Genomic DNA, 17,610 nt, shown 5'->3' on the forward strand with positions numbered 1-17,610 from the left:
AGAGTCTGATTCCTCCCCAAAGTGGAGTCTCAGTTCAGGTGGGGTGGGATGATAAAAAGCTCTGGACGCATTAAAGGAGCCTGGTTCCCAGTCTTTCTGACTTGTATCAGAGGCAGGAAGTCTGGTCCTAAAGGATCCTTAAAGAAAGGTCCATCATCCAGGAATCATCTGCCCTGGAACATCAGGGAGCTGGACATGAACATGAGGCTGCAGATGAAAACATGTGCAGGTGGACACCGTCCATCTTATCTTAATATATAAATGGACCAGCAATTTATTTCACAAATTGTTGCTTCATTTATATATTTTGCGTAATTTGTCAATTCTTATTCATCATTTTGGAATTTATTTCGTGATGCCGCTTTCATTTATACAACATTATTTTTTATATATTTTTTCGCTTGTATAATAATGTACACATATATATCTATACTCAACTTTAACTTATTTATTTATTTTTTCAAATTTTTCTACCTCTGTTGCTATTTTTCTTATTATTATGCTGTTACATGCCGCTGAAATACCCAAATTTCCCTGGCTGGGGACTAACAAAGTTTTATCTTATCTTATCTTATCTAATCCTTTCTTATCTTATCTTATCTTATCTTATCTTATCTTAAACATTTAGGGGGTTCAGCTCTACCTGCCTAAGTACAAGCAAAATAATAGCAAAGTCCTTATCTGAACTGTAACCAGTGTTACAGCCAATGTTAGAGAGCATTTACTCTCTTACGTAGCTATATGCTTGCACATAATTATACACTTCGTGTAGAACACATTTAATTGTTGTGCTCTGTAATGTAATGCTAATAAACAACTATATGCTAATTCTCCCTAGCCGCTGACTCGGTTGCCATGGTGCTTTGCAGCAGTTTCCCGGATGTAGTATTTTTCCTCGTTCAACATGGCGTCGGGAAAGTGAGACTTCAGCTAATGTTACACAGTTTGTCCAAAGTTAGTCCGCGCCTGCTCTTTTAAAGAGAGGAAAGTTTATTTCCATAACACAGAGGCAACAGAGAAAAGTTTCCCTGGAAGTTTCTAGGTGAGTAAGCACATTTGGTTATTAGAATCGCAGTTAAAGCGTGATGTACGCTAGCTTGTGGCGCGTCTCTGCTTCCCGTTTAGTTGCTAACAGTGGCTAACATTAGCTACTTTCAAGTCTGGATAGCCTGTGTTTGAAGGGACCAGAGTAACCTTCCTCGGTCCGCTTGTGTGTGTGTTATGTGAAGAATGCCTTATAGTGAGGTGTAAAGCCTGTAGTCTTAACGGTAAGACCAAGGTACAAGGGGATGAGTCACTTGTGAAAGTTGTTGAACTGTTTAATGCTTCGGCTCCGGACACCTAACCAAGCTAATTTCACGTTGGGGCTGTGTTTCTTTGCTAAGACCCTCTAAGCTCGCTGGCCGGCTTAATGTCAAATCCAGGAGACAAGCTGGTTCTGGTAACATTGTCTATTTGTCTACTAGCCATGAGACACCGAGGCCAACTTCTCTCCATTGCCATTTCTCTGTTAGTGGTATTACAATGCGTAATGTACGGAAAAATGTAACCGGTTTCTGACACTCAACACCACGTTAAACTTTCATTTTCACCTGTGAAGCAGGAATGTAGCCGTGTGTCTCAGTCGTGCTCTGTCTGGTGAGGCTGAAGGATGAGAGGATATTGTCTGTCTGAGATTTGATTAAGTTGCTGTCTCCCCTCCGTGACCCCACTTTTTATTACACAAGTCATTTCTCCGTATCCCCTGGTCTTAAATGTTTGCCTCCTCTTTCTTTTCTCTCAGCTGGCAGATATGTGCAAGTGTGTTGCACCCACGTGTGTGTGTGTGCGCGCGTGTGTGTGTTAGTGAGTGGAAAAAAGATTTTGCGTGCAGTTAGTCAGCAAGGTTGTGCGATTAGTGCTGGGCACACCACACATTCCTGGCATGCCAGAGCTTTATGGAGGTCACTGTTCTCTCTCCCATACACACCATACCTCAGCAGTAAACACTCTTATCAAAGTCAACCCCCAATTCTACATCATACCCTGAAAGTTATTCAGCAAGGATAACTGTCAGGAAGGAACTGGTTATTAGGTTGCTAAATCACCGCCAGCTGCAGATCAGATGACAGTAGTTGTACAGGTTGATCAGCATACTATCTATCAGGTTTTGTTACAGTTTCGAAATGACATATTTTTAAGGTAATATTACTTGGACCAGTGATATTTAGCTCATTGTGGGATTTGGGATTAAATGTATCAGAAAAACAGGCTGGCAGGTTCGTCCTTCCTTGCTAATATATTCAAACCAGATGTTAGAGGGTCCAGATCATTATCTATCATGGTCACATATGCATGCAGCATTTGGCTGCACACTTTCAAACAGCTGAAAAAAAAAATGCTAACTGTCCTTTTACAGATGTGTGTGTAGAAGGAAAGAAGAGGTGTTTAAAATGCATTTGATCAGATCAGTTGCCATACACCCTATTTGCTTTCAATTTTTCCTGCAGGTTTTACATTTACTGTGCTCAGATTCATGATGCCATCACAGAAGTGAACAACAGCAACATCTGGTAGCTACTCACGTTGAACAAACTCGTCAAAGCAGGTTTCATTTTTTCTAGTCAGCACATTTTGGAAATCTAGATTTGAAGAAGAGGGGTCATAGTGGATCACAGTAGGGAAGTGGAGTCCTGAAGGCAGAGACAATCAGGAACTGTTGATGACCGCTGACAGACGTGTCGAGAAGCGAGTTGAGCTCACGGCAGGACAGAGGTTGATGCAAGTGGAGCTGAGGGTCCCTCAGAGAGAGTGAGAGAGACAAACACAGCTGCTGTTTAGGCATCTTCCAGGAACCCCTAACAGCTTCCACATGGACATACAAGGTGGCAGCTGGAGGCTAAAACTGTGAATGATCATATCAGCAATAATCATTGAAAGCTTGGTATGTCACACTGCACCTTCAACGTGCCTGTTGTTACTGTAGTCCTGCATGGTAATTTATTATTAAACATTAAGTTATTAGTCTAATTTTTTGGCAGTTTTCCTTGTTCTTGAGAGACTGTTGAAAGAGAAAATGTAATTTTCCAGTGTGGTCTGTCCAGGTGAAGCTTGAGTAGAGATTTGTTCCCTACAAAATCAAAGATCCAAGTATGAGCATTTTCTGAGGTTTAGGTTTTATGAAGTACATATAAATGTGATGACATGAGGAGTAAAAATTAACTTGCAACTCTGTTCATTGTAATAATAAGCTGATGAAAACAAGCAATCCATTTTTTATGTGTCGTTAACCAGGCATTTGCTAGTTACAGCCTCAAAAAGCCAAGAGCTGCTTGTCTGTTGATAAGACTAGGTGAGTCATTTTAACACTTTGGTCTCCGGTAATTTGTATTTGTCATTTACAATAATTTCTGACTTTTTATCAAGAGAATTATTAGTATATTTATGGGATTAAATTGATTATAAAAACCATCATTAGTTGGTTTTCTGTGATTTGTACCCTCCCATCTCTTTTCCTCCACTTTTATCCTATCGTTTTGTCCTTGCTGGTTGAGTTAAAGCTGTAGGGATGAGCAAGCAACAAAACATTAAAAGTCTCTCATCTTTTTTGGTATCAGGTTTCATAGAAAAAGATAGCATTGGCTTAAAAAAGGGGGGGGGGGGGGGGGGGGGGCTGTGTTTGTGTGAGAGAACTGGAGTCGAGTGATATGGGAGGAAGTGACGAGAAAGAGGGAGGGAGGGCAAAGATGAAAGGGCATGCTTTCTCTCTGTGTATAGGTAGGACTGGGTGTTTGTAGAGAGTCCAGATAGAGAGAGAGAGAGAAAGCATGAAGGGGGGAGGCGAAGTACAGAGCCAACACTGGGCCAGATTCAGCTAAAGGCTAACAGCCGGTGGAGCCAATCTACAGAGAAAACACAGCAGTGGAGCACTGCAAGAGAAAACCCCCGACTCCACCTCATATCAGGGGAGTAATGACGAGAGCAAGAAGCACTGTGAGGGAATGACCTTTCATTCTTTGCTCCTCTCTGTTTGTCTGTGTTTTGTTTTTAGTTATTGTCTGGTTAATTCCTTATTTTCTTTCTTTAATTTCTCGTTTTAACAGGACAGTTTATCAAATAATACATATGTTTGGTTTTTTTTGGAGAAATTAATGGAAACAGCTACAGTTCCGCATTGACTGATTAAAAATGATCCATAGATTTCAGCAGTCAGCCCTTCAAAAAAGCAATCTTTAAATTGTCTGGAGATAGAGGATCAAGCTAAGCTGACTGGATTAAATAAACCCTGGGTGGGGAAGAGAAGGAGTAGAAGAAAAAGAAGAAACATGCTGAGGGTCATATCAGACCCTACATTATGATTCTTCCCTGTAACAGGGAGAAAGGGCCAGGCTTATTGCCTTAGAGGAAAGAAAATCCCCTCTGGAATGACTGCAGTAGCCAACGTCAACACAGCCCTCTAGGTGCTCAGGAACAGAGGCAAGAACACTGTATGAATAAAAGAAATATTCAGTATCATAACAGCAGCCTATTTTTCAGACTTAGTTTCATCTACTAAATCTGGGTTTCAAGCCAGTGTTGTATATGACATATTGAGAGTTTAAAATAAAAGTAAGAGTAAAAAAAATCAGTAGGGATGTAGCTACAGTTCAGCTTGTCTGATCAAAAAACAACTAATGTTTTCCCTTTTTAAATACTTTGGTAAAAAAAAAAAAAATCTGAACTTTTCCTCCTCTGTTTTGTTTCTGTGTCATCATACTTAGATTATGACCAAAATGTCATTGGTTATGTTGATAATCTCCTGTTTATACATAGTTCAGTTGATCTTTTGCCTTAGAATAGATTAATCAATGTGCAAACCCCCATAACACCATAAAGTCTCTCTACTTCCTGTATTTTCTTAACCATGCAATATAAAGAAGTGTTGGGCATCTGGCAGCATATTGTGATATTTATAGATCAAACAATTCATAGGATAATCAAGAAAATGATGGTGGATTAATCAGTGATGAAAATAATTTTCACATCCTTAAATTTCTTCCACTGCTGCCAGTTGATTCTAACCACCAGTGGAGCCTTGTATAATAGTACTCTGTTCAAGTTAAGCTCTGTGCTGTTCTTCCCTTTCTTTGCACACAGCAACACAGTGAGGAGTTTTGTTCATGTGTTTGCATGTGCAGTTTATTTGCAGCTGAAAAATCAAGCTTGGGCCTGCACGTTCTGAGTGAGATGGAGGTTTCAAAAACACACACACACACACAGAGTACAAAGAGAGTTCTGGATGGTGGCTGTGTTTAACTTCAGTTGTAATGGTGTTGCAATCCTAGTGAATGGCAGTATGTTATAGAGGGAGTTGAAACAACAGGAAAAAAACTCCTTTTTTGTTGTTGTTTTTTGCAATCCCATAACACTGGAATAGTCTGGATGACACAGGCAGGACTTTTGTTGCATTGGTCTATAAGTCGGTATGGGATTCTTTGTCAGGATCCTGCTATTTAATCAGGATCCACTATCATTTACTCCTTTAAGTGCTGTTAAATGATCTATAAGAGTAACACATAACTTAAAGAAATATTATTTTATAAACTTTTAACAAAAATTTCATTTTTTATCTGCAGTTTAATCCAAGATATAATTTCTGAGGGAAACACTGAATGCAACTGGAAGGTATTTTTGCATGGAAAAAACATATATTTTCACAGCTAGATACAGTTACATGGATTTTTACCATCTGATTGCAATTTCTTACCCCCACTGTTTTTCTAGTAATAACATTCACTCATCTGCTGTATTTTGCAGAGCTGTCTCACAGACAGTAAATCTCAGACCAGTTGATGGAGTAATGACAGGCCTCACTAATGACAGAGGAGACTGATGTGATGTTTTACTTCTTCCATAGACTGTATAAAACAATGGATGTAGCCTCTGTGACGTCACCCACAGGTTTCCGAAGAGCTGCTGTGAAGTTCATTGTGCTCATGTGAAAGCAGCCTCACAGTTTTCTGATCTGCTCTCGTTGCCATCAGAGCTACATTGAATCCTGTGGCTGCTAAACTTGGTTTACTCCTTCAGATTAAAGACCTGTGATGTGCAAACACTAAAAAGGAGGCACAGGGAGTGCAGCTTTAGTCCGTTTGTTAATGTCCAAGCCAGTTAGTTCAATAAAATAGTTTTATATGTGGATATTTTTTTATTTCTCTTCTCCACTGTGGGGCTTTTGTAAATGTTAACAGAAGGGAAGAACTGCAAACAGTGCAGTCAGAGTAAAGTTAGATCAACACTAGTTAGAAGTGTAAGCGATACAGCGGTTTGGTTAGAAACGGTTTGGTCTTTCTGTTGACAAAATGTGCTTAAATTGTAAAACACAGAATTCATAAGATTCAAAACAAAAAAAAAAAACACAGAATTTGGGAAAAAATATAACTTAATCCAGAAAAGAATCAAACAGATTTCATAGGGCCGTACTATCTGTGGTCAGATTCATAGAGCAGGAGATACCATCTATGCATGCATTGATTCCTTCACTCTCTCTTTTTAGATGTTTTTAGTGGTCTTGCGTGTGGTGACCTTCAACATCCCAGTTCTCCTTGAACTTGTAGGTAGCTCATAAACTCCTTGCAGTGAACTTGATTGATATTTCTGTGTGTCAGTCAGTAAGTGGAGGAAAAGCAAAAGTCTAACGGTCCTGTGCACAGTCAAGCTAGTCGGCACTGAGCCTGTGTATGTGTGCTGAAATATGTGTAACCTAGCTTGTGTGCTCTATGTAGCGCTCTCTCTGCCGTCTTTATCATTGACCTTTCCACATTCCACAACCTGCTTCTGGAAGTCAGCCCTCATTGGCTGCAACACTACGTGCTTTGTTTGAACTCGGCCTCGGCATTGGCAGGTTTGTGTGTCTCTGGCTGGGATACGTTGAGCGAACCTGTTGTATTTTTACTCTCAAAGGAATGTCAACTGGCCTTTTCCTTATTGGTGCTGACACTTTGTAGTCTGTTTGATAGTAAATGATAAATAAGGAAACAAGTAGACTCACCTATGTTGGCTTTGATAAGAAACTCCTGTTCTGAACTGATTTGATGTGTTTTTAATGTATGTTTTGATGTTAAATGGCTGTTTTCTCATGAAAGAGGAAAGAAAATGTGGAAGGCTATCACCAGATTTTAAGGTTTATTCATTCAGTTATTAATTCCATTACGTTAGGCTGAAATAACTTCTTTGATGTTTGTGATGGTAGACATTAGTTGGTATGGCAATAAAACATCCATAAAAACTAGCATGCTAAATGTTGTTTTATTTAGGAAGTCACTAGAAGAATAGTTCTGTGTTCACTGTAATAAATCTATTTTAAGTATTGCGGTGAAATAAGTGTTTATTCTGTTTTAGTTTGATGTGTGTAAAACTATGCAACTATATGTGCTGTGTGGATTGGAAACACTCCCAGCACCAGTGCAAGGGCACACCGTCAAAATAAATTCTTTTTGTTGCAAGCAGCATCTGAGTATGTGATTAAAACAACATTGCTGACACAATTCCTGGGCCAGTGTTGCCCAAAGGTTTGTTGTGTTTTTGTCATTTAGCCATGACTATTTGTGAGTCCTCTGTAATGTCTGGCTGATGAATGTGTTTATATTAGCAAGCATACATGGTATTTCACAGCAGCCTGCCATGATCAGACTACTATTAATAGCAATAATTTTCATACCCTCAGAGTTTTTCTGGCTAAAGTCAGTCATTTTGTCATGTGACAAAAGCAAAAAATTCACTTTAAAAGCTAATTGTAAAACTAATATATATATCCTCTAATGTAAATTATTTATTAGAGATGTAACAAATAAGAAAGTCTCATCATCCATCCACTTAATTTGCTTCACTTGATAGTTCATAGAGAAAATAATCACTTACTCAGTGCACTGTACTTGTACTATTATTGTTGAAGCAGTAAATAGTAATAGTTGTCTGTGTTTTTATTAGATCAGTAAATCAACTTTAACTGCACCCATTCAGTTCAAATCAAGTAGAGCTGAAACAATCAATTAGTTGATCAATGGGTAATATATCTGCTATTATTTTGATAATCTGTTAATCATTTAAGTATTTTTTTCCTAGAAAAAATGCCAAAAATGATTGATGATTATTGGTTCTCGTCTGCTGTTCGGTGTTATATTCTGAATATATCTTTAGCTTCAGGACTGTCGGTCAGACAAACAGTATTCCTGAAGATGTCACATTTTACTTCAGAAAATTGTGAGGCATTTCCACTATTATTTTCTGACATTTTACAGACCAAGTAACCAAGCTCGTCACCTGTCGCTGTCAGGTGACCAGCGACGTCACCCGACAGTACAGGTAACAACATGCACCTGTAAGGCAGCATTATTATGCGCCACGGAAAGGAGCGGAGGAAAGGGCTCAGCGTCTTTTATTTTTAACTTGTATTTGACAGGACGCGCGCTAATGTCCCTCTCTCTCTGTCTCTCTTTGTCTCTCTCTCCCTCCCTCGCTCTCCCTCTCTCGCTGACGTCATGATACTGGGCCGCGTTTTGCTGAAACCATAGGAATGCGACACACTTTGTATTTACAGCCCAAAGCTACGGCGCTTTGACTTTTCCGTGTGTGTGTTTCTACTCGATCGCTCGTCTTCGGTCACCGTGTCCGTTTCAGCGTCTCGTGGAGACGCTTCCGACGGATTCACCGACTTGAATTTCTTCGCGGAAACAACTTTGTTGCTGCAGGGAGTCTGGTTTTTCCTCTCGTCCTCCGCTGCGTTTCCGACATGAGATCAGGTGGATAGTGTGTGGCTGCTGACTAAACGAGTACCTGTGACTAAAAGTGAGTATTCCCGACATTAAATAGCGGGCTTGATGCTCGTCTATACCGCCGCACTGTATTTTAACGCCATTTTTTTTGTCTTTCGTTAAGTTAAGAGTTGTCGGTATAAGTTAACTTCTGCTATGGCCGTGGTGCTGCTGGGAGCGAAAGTTAATGTGGGCCACAACAACAAAACTCTGTTGTTAAAATCTCACAGCGGGGATTAACTGTGAGTCAGAAACAGGCATAATAACTTTATTGTTTGCTTTGTGTGAAGGGAGGTAGCGCGGAGAGCGTGAAGGATGATTTTCATAGACAGCCCTGTTTTACTGCTGGGAACTGACTGTGAGACTGTCGCTCTTCACTCTCCTCCCTCCTCTCCCTCAGTACTGCCGTTCAAACCTGTTACTGACTGTTCATATCTGTGACGGTCAGGACAGCTGTTACACTCAGGGATCCCGGTCATCTGTCTCTCTTTGCACAAGTGTTGGTGACACATGAGGGGCAGAGCAGATTTTTGTACTGATTTATTGTAACCCTGTGGCCTTGTGTTAAACCTTGATAGGAAGTCAGGTACTGGTGCTCTTTTGTGCTGAAAGTTTGTTTCATTTTATATTATCTGACGAGGAGTATTTTGGAGTTCCTAGTCTGATATACACATAGAGAATATGGTTTGAATCTTGTGAAGAATATAAGGAATATATGTTATTGGAGGATATAGGATTGGATTCTTATAGCTGGTTTTGGATGCACAAGTCTGACACATCCTTTATGTCCTTTTTTTCCCATTAGTAATGTACAAAACACTCAGATGGATATTTTACCACCGAGTGAATACCTAAATGTCTTGCATAACTTACATTTGAGTTCTTTTCCATTTTAATCTGTTTTAGTTATTAATCTTAAAAAAGTTACTTTTCGACTAATTGCAACGTAAACTTGAATTAATCTGATAAATAAGGGATGGGATTCAGTAAAATGTTATCCAGATCCCACTATCGTTGCATTTATATTTGTTACGATATAGAGTAACCTCTGTCAACATCAGGCCAGATTTGCTCACCTGTGTCAGGTACCATCTGTCATGATTTCAGACTGGTCTTCAGTGAGTATTACTTTTCCAGATGATATGATGGGCTCACATATGCAGGGATCCAATTGTGACCACTCCTTCAAAATGAAAACATTTAGCAAATTTAGGGTTTCACACAGTCTTTGATATGCATCCCTACCCTAATGTCTTACATGAAAGAGTGAAAGCCAATGAAAGCCTAAGTTCTAACACCATGAAATGTGGCTGAAATGCCTCCTGTGTGGACAGCTGTAAGCGGCAGGACTCCAGATGATCAGGAGTATGTAATCCATACATGTGTGACACTCTGTTGTTACATTCGAGAGCTCATAATATTAACATCAGCTGGAAGATGCAGTTTTGTGTCATGGGAATTAAGTGTAACAGCCAGTTCTGTATCGTAACTACCTAATTTACTGTAATGGTAGACAGATGTAAGCAAGCCTACTTGGTCTTACTGTACATTGAAGCTGAGACTGCCACACATGCAGTTTTGTGAACCAGTGGTGAAAAATGTATTATATTTTACCTAAGTAAAAATACCAATACAGCAATGTAAATATACTCTATTACAAGTAAAAGTCCAGCATTTAAATTCACTCTAAAGTAAAAATAAATAAGTATTATTGTTTGGAAGTTTCTAAATTTTAAACTCAACAAAGCAGCCTTTGCAGAGGTTTATTGCAATATCACTCATTTGCAGGTGGTCCCTCCAAATTAGCGGCTTTCTCTCATATTTGCACAAGAAGAAGAACTTCTCCTCAGTGGCACCATAGTTTCTAGTGTTTGTTTCTTACCTTATGACCTATTCGCAGCACTTTCCGGGCTGCGTCTGAGTAGAAGCAGACCTTCCATTGTTATGCCCATCACATGATCCCTTCTGTTACATTTAAGACTGAAATTCTGCAGAGCAGAGGTCAGATTTATCAGCTGCTAAACACCTTCAAACAGAGTATCACCCTGCGTTCTCAGCTGAAGGACAGACAGCTCTCACAATGAGAGACAAGGCAGTGCTCAGAATGAGAAAAACAATCATAAGTGTATAAACTTACATTGCATTATTAGCAAAAGACACTTAAAGTATCAGACGTGAAAGTACTCATTATGCAGTAAAATGTCCCTCATGACTGATATGACTGATATTTTTCTATATAAATTATTAGATTGTTATTATGCATCAATGTGTTAATAGCACTTGACTGCAACTGCTTTATATACAGCTTGCTAGTTGTGTAAAGTAGCGTAAAATGGAAATACTCAACTAGTTAAGTCCAAGCATCTCAAGATTGTGCTTGAATATTGTACTTGAGTAAATGCACTTAGTTACTTTCCACCACTGTTGTGAACAGGCTGATGATCGTTACAGCATTCAGTCGCTCCAAGGTCAAACAGTGTACAGTATGTTTGCACAGCACTGCTGTCCTCTGTGTGTGTGTGTGTGTGTGTGTGTGAGTGTGAGTGTGTGAGAAAGAGAACAGCTATTAATTATCACCCCTGATTCAGCACCAGCAAGCTCAGACTAATACATGTGTATTGAAATTGTTTCTTAGCCTGATGAACACCACCTCATGAGGTAAGATAAGGATACTGCATTAAATTTAGCGTGAGAAACTGCCACCTGACAAACACTGGAAATGTTTTTTCTATCTTGGCTGGTAACTTAATGTACTTGACTCGTTGCTTTGGCAGGTTACCAGCAATAATTTAGAAACTATTTATTGCCTCAATTCTGGAAATGTGGTGAGCTGTAAAATTTTGGGATTTGTAACTCATTGTTGCCTTTATGTGAACGAGAGTTTCACATGACGAGGTCCTAGGTCTAATGCAAGTGTCTGTATTCAGTCCATGGTATGTTTTGAAATGGAAGGGGCTCAACAAGAGCTAGACTGGATGATCTTCTAGATGTTAAGTTTTTACCAGCTTATAGTGTGTCATTAATCAACTGCAAGCTAACAAGTGATCGCATGGCTTTGTTACAAGTTGGGGTAATAATGTAAAATCCTCCAAAGCATCCCAGAAATGAATCATCAGGTGCCACATAGCTTTATTTTTACTTTTTTAAGAATGTATACAGTGGCCTTCTCAACCCCAATATAACAGCCCAGCCATAACTTCTATGTTTACTAAGCTCATAATGTTCAAATTTTGTACATATTGTCGGAAAGGTTTTAATTAAAGTGTAAAGACAATAGACACAAATTTAAGACAGTCAACAAACAAGTGAGTCTTACTGTTTCTAACCCCCTCCAATCCAATTTACTAATCTAACCAACCCTCTACAATGCACTCCTCAATCCCATTCATAAACAAGTGTTACTGTCCTTCAGTTTTCATTGTACTTATGTCTCGCAGCACAGATAACATGCAATGTTAGTGCTCTAAAGCTACACAGAAAAGATCTTTAAAGTTTCAAAGACGTGAAGTGCTTTTCCACTTGCTTCGATGTTTTTCAGCATATTCTGTCTCATTATTTTGTGCATCTTTTCCAACTTAGTTATTTCTGTTGCTTAGTGACCCATTCTTTTTGAGTTGATGTATTAAAAGCAATACAGACATAACAAGAGAAAGTACTACTTCATACTCCACTGAAGTGACGCAAAGCTCCCAGTGTACCTCATTGTTTTGTGAGTGGAGTATATATATATATATATATATATATATATATATATATATATATATATATATATATATATATATATATATATATATATATATATATATTAGTGTGTATCATCACTTGCTTTGTTGCAGTCCCACATCAGATGGAGCACAGCTCCTTTACAAGGGTTTTCATAAAATATAGACCAGTCATGTCAATGTTTGAGCTTTGGGATGTATTCTCTTCAATGTGTTTCTATTCTTTGCTTAAAGAGGGATTAATTAACTCACTAACTTGCTGACAACCCAAGGACTGATAATAGTGAAAAAAGTTAGGTAGCTGTTTGAATGTTATTCAGGGGTATTTCTAATATTCAGCCTCAATCAGTATTGTAAAATAGTTTCTAATGTGATTTTTATCTCAACCGTATCAATCGTCTGTCAAGTCAGGTATTAAAACATGCATGCTAAGTTTTAGTGATTTTTCAAAGGGTTCTTGCAACAGAGCGTCCTCTGTAGACAGCTTTTCTTTTCAAATGTCATTCATCATATTATGTAAAATTTCTTGTTCTGATCACAATTTTCTTTTCTTTTTTATGGTCCTTCATCATGTTAGACAGACTTCCTCATTTGGATGAATAGTTTTTATACAGCAATTACAATACGACAGTCTTTTGTCAGGCTCAGCCATGCTTTTGAGATGTAAGTCCTATTGTCCACAGTATTTCTGAATACCACAGATCTGTGTTGGTAGGTTTGGAATTGCTTCCAGGAATCAGTAAGCAGAATCAGATTCCTAACAAATTCACAGTCCTTATAAATTTTTTATCTGGTTTCAGTTCAGAACCCTTTCTTACCCAAGTATCATCGCAGCTAAGTAGTATTGTTGTGACTGACTGTGTCTTTCCGAGTGTGGACCACCCTTGTACAATGCTTGAATCAGGCCAGAGGACAGCAGCTTCATCCAGAGCTCATCAGCCTGGCTCTGGCCCAGTAACCAGACAGGCTTTCTCACTGTTCAGCCAGGCATACATGAGCGGCAATGGAGCAAGAGAGAGTTGAGTCCCCTTAGGAGAGAGAAAGGAAAAGTGGGGGGAGGGTGGGAGACTATTAGAGGGCAGAGAGAGTTTGAGGGGTGGGTAGACGGAGACGGTGATGAGATAGTGATGGATTTTGAATAGGAGGGAGGGGAAAACACAGGGAAGCCATAACTACAGTGATGAGTTCAATGAGGGATCTGCTTGTTTTGCTCTGTGAGAGGAGGGGCCCTTTTATAGTTTGTGGTTTACTGTGTGTGTGTGTGTGTGTGTGTGTGTGTGTGTGTGTGTGTGTGTGTGTGTGTGTGTGTGTGTGTGTGTGTGTGTGTGAGAAAGAGAGCATTAGCACCGTATGAGTTGATGGCAAGATGCAGCAGTGCAGTTCTACTACTGTTTAAACCTTAACTTTAAAAGATTTCTCTGTACAAAACAATGTCCCATTTGCAAAAAACCCCATAATTTTAGTATCTTATGGTCTCTTTTAGTATCTTTATGATCTCTCGACATCAGTTAGCACACTATTTCAGTGCAGATTTTTAACACTACGCGTTTAGGTTTTATTTTTAAGTATGTGTTGTTTTATTTTATAAAGCTCAGTGCCAAGTGGCTGCACTAGATGAAACAGGGTGCCTGCATGTCTTCATTGGTCTCAAAAGGTTTTACAGTAACCTCAGTTCACACTGTAAACAGGTTGCAAATATGGTTTAATATTGCATTTTATTCCTGAACTTTTATTGTTGGAATCTAACTGGTTGCATTGGCACAACTCACTATTTTTTTGGGTGACATTATACAGTTTTTGAATAGAATAGATAAAAAGTATTTGAACTTCATGTAAGAGGTCTTGACAGATCTTAAAGTCATAACCTGAACATGCAGATATAATCCACCCTGAGCAAATATGGGAATGTGGTCAGTTTGTTACTCTCATCCTCCTCTGGTTCTCACACTGTGTTTTATGGTGATGGGGATGTCAGAGCTATCCGTTAACTTTTTCTCACATAGCACTGGTGCTGCAGAGAGTTTTGTAGCACGGGTCACAAAATTGTAGCATGAGAATAAAACGTCTGTTACCATCTGGGAAAAAACAACTACAAGTTGTGCAGTTCATCACTTAGACACGTGACTGACCAAATTCATTAATGTTGCATTGTTGCTGTCTGCTGCCTGCCTGCCTGCCTGCCTGCCTGTCTGCCTGCCTGCCTGCCTGCCTGTCTGTCTGTCTGTCTGTCTGTCTGCCTGCCTGCCTGCCTGCCTGCCTGTCTGTCTGCCTGCCTGTCTGTCTGTCTGTCTGTCATATAGTATTTTGAGAAGGCCTGTATTTGCAGCATCTTCCAGCTTTCATAAATTGTGTGTGTGAGCTATGTGTACTTCATTCATTATAATATTTTTAACAGACATTCTCATTTTTAATAGTGTGCATTTATCATCCAGTGAGTGAGCTGCACTCAATTGCATACCCAGGCTCGCATTGTCATGTAAAGCCCCCATTTGCACCCACACAGTTATGTTTATTCATACTACAAACCGTCAACTATGCGCATGCCACCTAGTGAATAAAGTTCTCCGTCAAATCGAACAGGATCGTTGTGGTCAGAGTAATACTCGCTGTTTGCCGCTTGGTCTTCGTCATTTAAAGCTTATTGTGTCTTGGCTCTTGACAGCAGCACTAAAATCTTGTTTTTCACCCACAGCCCACAGCATCTCCAGATGCACCAAAAGCTCATGATTTGATCCTCCATGATTCACAGCCAGACCACTGTCTGTGAATATGAGATGCTCAGTGTCATTCTCAGTCCACACATGACAGTTTTTTTGTTTTCATTTTGCACTGATTTACAGTCGGTTAAAGCTTGTTATGCTTCAATAAGATATTTCAACTCAAGCCATTAACTAACAACCGTAAAGGTTTCCATCTTGACAATAGTAGATCTAATCATGGGGTGTGTGTATAATTGGTTTATGTTTTCGTACTCTGTAGGTGATATAATTTATCCAGCCACCTCCTCCAGTCTTCATTTCATCCTTCCTTAAGGCAGTAGTTACTATCTGTGACCCAGAGTTCAGATGCATTGATTGACTGTATTGCTGTTTCAGCTGAACACTAATGATAGGCTTCTCCAGTGATTTATGTGCTGTTGTCACCAGACTCATTATGACTGGAAAGAGGCATTTATCACTAGTGTTGTAACCTCGCTGTTATGAGATCGCTTTGCTAATGGTTAGAAAATCTAGAGCTGGTAGTTGGGTGGAGATGAACCCTGTTTTTCAGAGAAATAACTAAACATGTAATGTCTTTATGTGGACCAAACTTCACTGTGCTGCTGTAGCATGGATGACTGTATGCCATGAAATCACTTTGCAGATGCTGGCACAGCATCAATAGGGAAAGCTTTGATTTGATATATTTGAAAGTGGGTCTGATTATTGAGATGAAAGATGGAAAACATGCCGAAAGTTATTCACCAAACGTTTGAGAATAACAGTGATGGCAACATCTGGTAAAATTATGAGGATGTTCTGTCACTTTTAAGAACTGGGTGGAATACACAGTGATTTATATTATTTTTAATATATTACATCATTCTTTGTTCTCATTAAAATGCTATGACATTAGATAGTAATTTACAAGTAAGGCTATTAATTAAGTTAAAACACACCATGCCTGAAGAAATGCACTGTGCTGTCTTCCATCTTAACCAGTTTGATGTGTGTGGAAAAAGTTTTTGGGCACTTGTCCATGACTGCATCAGTCCAAAAAAATATTGCATGTAGATTGGCATGTGAAATGCTGTTGCAGTGATGTAATGAAGTATTCCGTATATTTCTGCACTAGTGCACACGTGATGACTATCCATATTGGCGATTTATCCTGGTTTCTTTGTGCTCTTGTGTCAAAGTTCTGTGTCAGGGCTGTGCTGCTGGCTGTGAACTTGGCTTTTCTTAGTGTGTTTCTGGGTGGGTCCTGGTAGACTTCAAACACTCCTGCTGTGAACGACTTTATTAAAACTGCAGATTGTGAGCGCGGCAGCATGACTCATGCCCTCTAACTTATGACCCGCCCAGATCGCCCTCCCACTCAACTCATCCACCCACTATGTGCCTGTTCCTCTCTGGTCTTCACATCCCTTCATCTTTTTCACTGCTTTGTTTTTAGCTTCCCCTGTTTTTTGTTCTTTTCTTTTCTTGTGTAAATGGGCTGAGTTGGGTGCAGTATTTTGTAGAAAAACAAGAAGAGGAGGCTGTAGCACACTTAAAATGCCCCACCACTTGTTTCCCCGTCTGGTCAGCTGCCCTGCAGCGCCTGGTTCTGCTTATTACACACCTATTACTTGCAAGCTTCTGTTTGACTATTGGGAGTGTCTCCTTTGATACCCACCCACACAGCAGCAAGGTTGAGAGGGAGACTATTCTCACCCAAGCCCAAGTGGTGAGTAGAGGATAGTTTGTAAATCCACCTCAGAGTTTTTCCCACCATCTGCAGGTTTTTATTCCAGTCAGTCACAATAGCAGCAGATTTCACTGATTTCACTGATTAGGTGGGGACGTCTCCCATTATGCACTCGTTCCTGTAACTGATTCACAATAGGACAAGATAGTAAAAACAGCTGCGTGTGAGACTACTAAAAATCTTAATTTTAGATTTGACTGTAATCATTGGGCCTTTTTTGCAGGAACCATTACCCATATATACAGAGTTACCAGAACAATATAAACCCTTATGTATATTGTTATGTATAGGATATCTATACGACAGTTCTGAACAAAATTTCATTTTCTGATTTTGTTTTGAAATTTTGCTCACAGCAGACATTTTACCTTGTTATATTAGGAAGAGCACAGATGTTACTGAAAACATTAATGATGGCTTTGTTCTATTCAAATGTCCTAGTAAAACATGATAGGGTGACAGTGAGCCAGCATGAACAACACCAGCACCCTGAAACTGAAACAGCTAAATGGAATTCAGCCACAATCCATTTTATCCTGTTTATTTGTTTTTTTCGGTGACTTCTGTGAGAAAGGGCCTATGTCAACAATCTGTTGACTCAGTTTGATGGTATGTTTCGAGGCTATGCATTGCGATGATATTGTACATGACCCACAGCAGCCCGCTCA

At 39.4% G+C, this 17,610-nt stretch overlaps 1 protein-coding gene across 2 annotated transcripts in view; it reads left to right on the plus strand.

The window, feature by feature from the left end:
• The first annotated feature begins 906 nt into the window (after positions 1 to 906).
• pak4 (p21 protein (Cdc42/Rac)-activated kinase 4) overlaps positions 907 to 17,610 on the plus strand; it is a 33,500-nt gene continuing 16,796 nt past the window's right edge. The window contains exon 1 of one of the 2 annotated variants that reach the window (XM_041940117.1): positions 907 to 1,042. The gene's annotated coding sequence lies outside the window, so the exon portion shown is untranslated. Of the gene's footprint in view, positions 1,043 to 8,487; positions 8,806 to 17,610 lie in introns of those variants that run through there. The other variant, XM_041940118.1, reaches the window with a different exon arrangement.

The sequence above is a fragment of the Chelmon rostratus genome, chromosome 7 (assembly GCF_017976325.1).
Source record: "Chelmon rostratus isolate fCheRos1 chromosome 7, fCheRos1.pri, whole genome shotgun sequence".
NCBI lineage: Eukaryota > Metazoa > Chordata > Actinopteri > Chaetodontiformes > Chaetodontidae > Chelmon > Chelmon rostratus.